We start from the raw sequence: 4,572 nt of genomic DNA on the forward strand, positions 1-4,572 counted from the left end.
CGTATGAAAAAACAAATAAACCTCAGAAACTCAACTTCAGGACTTCAGGATTCATTTTATCATGCATTTGTCAGATACCCCCAATAAAACAAGCTGGATACTTTTTGTTTGAAATGTGAAGAAAACAATCACTTTATAGTAAAGAAAATCAAACTGAAATCATGTGTGCCTCCCTTTTTCAATAAAACATGTTGCTCTGTCAGCATTTGTTGATCTGTGAAACAAACACCATCTAAAAACAAGCAGATTCTGGCAACACTTGTATAAACCTCTTCTTAAACACATCCAGAGTAAGCAAACAAAGAGAATTCCACAATTAAAATGTGATCATAAAACTAAAACCCTTTTCAGAGACATGTTTTTGTCTTTTAGCCAAGCTGAACATCTGTTTTTGTAAAGAGCTGCAGACTTTAGTCACCTCAGGCTCTGTGAGAGGAAGTCTTATTGTTGCTGGAGTTTTTCATGCTTCAGGATATTCTTTTACAACAGTTCTTTAGAATGTACGATTAAACACGCCTGCAAAAATACATATCAGGGACCAGATGGCCACACTGCAGTTTGATGGTTCTACCAGGAGAGTAGAACTTGTGAAAAAATCATCTCACTGGTGTTTTTCTGAAAGTATCACTCCAGCTCCTGTGATGATGCTGTGTACTGTGGGTGCAGTGGTATCTCTAAATCAAGAGGGGTTTTCAACACCTTTGGACTGAGGTTTCACCACAACCAGGTCAGGACTTTTCACTTTCATGTTCTTACTGCACTACTACAGCTATTTTAAACCATTTTTCACCATTAATCAGTATTTTTGGGTGGTGTGCCTGTTCCTGTGTGGAACTTTCTGTTTGTGGTGTGTTTTGGCGAGGTTCATGGCTGGTGAGGCACTGAAATCGTTCAGATTTACTAATTCATGAGCCAAACAAAGTGACTTATTTGCAGCTTGACATTGAAAAAACTGGTGTTCTGCAAGGGGCAACATCCTCCAGTTTAGAAAAAATGGATTCTATGTGAAGTGTGAAAAGTTGCTGTTCATCAAAAAGAAAGACCAGGAACCACGAACATGTCATAAGTACACTGAATGGGTGATGTATTAACACTGTAAATGCTAGAAATTAACACCCCCTAGTGTAACAGAACAACACAGCTTAGTGTGAAAAATCCACCTTTTAGTTTGATAAAATAACACAGTGGGTGTCAGAATTTTAACACTATGAGAGAGTTAAAATATTAACACTTTCCAAACTGTAAATTTAACTCTGAGTCCGTGAGAATTATACAAACTCAGGGAAAGTGTTAAATTCACCACTATGGGAGTCAGATTAACATTTAAGATTTTGCAGTGAACTGTCTATGGTTATCTGAACTGATGCTTGAAGTAGACTTGTAGGCTCCAGTCTTGGGGTTCTTTTATTGATTGGTAGTCGAGTTTTGAGAAGTTTGTATGGTTTATATATATATATATATATATATATATATATATATATATATATATATATATATATATATATATATATATATATATATATATATATATATATATATATTTATAAAATCTTCTGCGTTTGACTTTTATTTTGGAGCAAGTTTTAGAATGAACGAACTGCAGCTGCACGCTTGATTATGAGACTGCAGCTAGCTATGTGTGCTCACATGAAAAAACATGCTTATGACTTTTCCTCATAAAACCCTCATAAAACAAACTTAGAGCACTTTCTTCATCTGTAGTGGGATTGATCCTACCTCAGTTGTAAAGCTTAGTGGTTGCTGATGTCAGTGCTTAACTATTTTATTACCCACTCTGACCATGGCTGAATTTTGACACCGCCAACTTCCTGTCTTAAAATCTGAAACTCATGCGAATGTATTAAAAACTGCAGTTCACTGAGTGTCAACTTAAGGCTGAGTACAGAAGCACCAGAAACCACATAAACACCAATTCAAGAAGCAGATCTTTACAGCATTGATAAACATGTTTACAGTCTGGTACAAAGACACAGTTCTGGTCAGATTAACCCATTACTTTATTGACACACACTGCACAAGGATGGCTTATTTATTTATTTTAATAACTCCTTGTTCCGAAGTTAATCAACTTAATTTTTTATCTCATCCTGACTAAATGTTGTGTGAGTCAAGCTTTTTCAATATACGGACAATGACTTCAAAACTTTATCAAGAAGAAACGGGTGTCCATGTATTATACAGTAAATGACTATTTTCAAATTTTAATCATAAAATAAACAGTGTTAGTGGATTTGATGTATGGACACAATATTCTAGTTTAGTCACTGTTAAATGTAAATATTATCTTAAAACTAAAGTTAGGGGTTCCATACCCTGATGTTTCATTTTAGGACCGTCGAGGCTGTTAAAAGTTTTAAAGCTGTAAATATGAATCTGTTTAGAACAAATAATTGACAAAGAAATGCTTACACAACCATGAAAAGTGATTATGTGACAGGTATTTCATACCAGAGAGACACACTGATGAAGTGGCTCATCTTTGGAAGAGGGATAATTACATTTGCATGTTGGCTTGTTGTAACACTCACAATGCAAATATGTGTCAGCCAGGTGGATCAGGTACAGACTGTGTCTCATTAAGGTTGCTGGGTGTCAGAGACAGGGGCCTCTATGGCCCATGAAAACTATCTTCCTTTAAAAACTTGGCTGTTCAGTCCTTTTATTATTTCTTTATCCATTGACATTCAAAAGACCTTTCCTGCCTTTGAGTGTGAGCTGGTTCCCTCCTGTTGGTTAACTTCTGTCACGCCTTACCTGATTTTGGTCCTTGGTTGTGTCACTCTCTTTTAAAAGACTTAATAAGTAAATATCAAATTGCAGGAGTATGAGAGTGGAGCACAATCCAACCAGTGACTCAAACTGAAACAAACCTTTGTCTCCAACTACCATTACTGCAATAAAATCACTTTACAGCCTGTTTTACGGCTCTGACGGAACAAAACGCAACATATATGTTGCAGCAGCTCTCTCGTCTTTGTCCGTTTCTTGTTATTTTTTTCGTCTCTTTTTCATCATCTTTGTATTTAGAGTGGATCATTACTTTGTATGGTTCATTGTCGGTCACGGACACCAAACTTTTTGTGGCTTCAGCGATATTTTTGACTACTTTTCTCCTGTGTTTGTCTGGAGATCCTACATGTAACCATGGCTGCATTGTTTACATGCGAACTCAGCTGTTAGCAGCCTGTAGCATGCCAATGCTAACAAGTGTAGAGCTTGATGATTTCCCTCGAGGTGAGGAGGAGGAGGAGGTGAGGACGACGTGCCGGTTCTCGGGTGTGAGCTGGGAGATGACAACGTGGACCTGTCCTTCCATCCATCGTTGTTGGGAACGTGGGATCCAGCTCTGGGAGATGGACGAGCTAGCCGTGCTAACCCAGCGGCATCATGCTGTTCACGGATGTGGCTGACGGAGCTGACATCGGACGCAGGCAACACATCGGAGGAGCTTCGCCTGCTGTGAGCAGACAGGATCCAGGAGACAGAGACTGAACAGACTGCTGGGGAGGCTCAGTCCTGGACCCTGTGGAGGTGGAGACTGGCTGGGCTGGAGAGTGGTGGACGGGCTGTGGTCATCTATTTTCTTGTGGACCTTTTTGCACTTTCTATACTCTTTCTTACTTTTGTTTTCTTAAATGCTGCTGTGACTCCTGAATTTCCCCTCGGGGATAAATAAAGTATTCTCTATTCTCTATTCTATTCTATATATGACAACCATGAGGAAGTACATGTGCTTGTCTCTGATCCCAGAATTAGTTTCTGTGGCTTTGCACACTTTATTTCATCATGCAAAGATAACAGGAGAGCATTGTGACATCCACTAGAGGGACTGCTCAAACCTCTTTTGCACCTCCTTAGCTGAGCTGGACACCTTCTCACAGGAAGTTGACACATCTCCTCTCACTGTTTGATTGACGAGCTCTGCCTGATGTGGTAACTCAGCCACGATGTATCACTGACACTGATCTGATCTTATGTTCCCTCATGGGGTTCTTAACTGCAGTCTCATCTCAGATGTTTCAACAACTTTTGGTTTGACTGATATCTATGTTTGTGTCATAGACTGTGTCCCAAGAAAAGTTCTGATTCTTATTCTTAATTAGCTAAATACCTGGGCTGCAGTTTGAAATCAGCGCTAAGTAGCATGCTAACTCTTTTCCAGATGTAAACACCAGCTAATCATCTGCATATCAGTGATGTCCCAGTTAGCTTACTGCCTTGTTTATGGCTCAAGCAGACAGATATACTTCAATATAGTTAACAGTTTTTACCAGCTGCCCTTTGTCATGATATATTGAGTTCAACACAGTAACAGTATTATGGGATGTGGCACATGGTTGCTAAGGATTACAGTTTTTCTGTTGTGGGCCTCAGTATTCCCGCACACAGGGACACAGCGTGGAGTTTGCCAGGGATAGGCAAATCACCGAGATGTGAGCACACAGATAACACAGGCTGTGACACTCACGCTGCACAGAGAGGAAGTTGTCAAGTCTCTCATGAACTAGATCCCCCCACACAGACACACACACACAAACACACAGACAGACA

This window comes from Halichoeres trimaculatus, unplaced genomic scaffold, assembly GCF_033239565.1.
Source record: "Halichoeres trimaculatus isolate MK-OKI-2021-1 unplaced genomic scaffold, fHalTri1.1 fHalTri1_scaffold_16, whole genome shotgun sequence".
Lineage (NCBI taxonomy): Eukaryota > Metazoa > Chordata > Actinopteri > Labriformes > Labridae > Halichoeres > Halichoeres trimaculatus.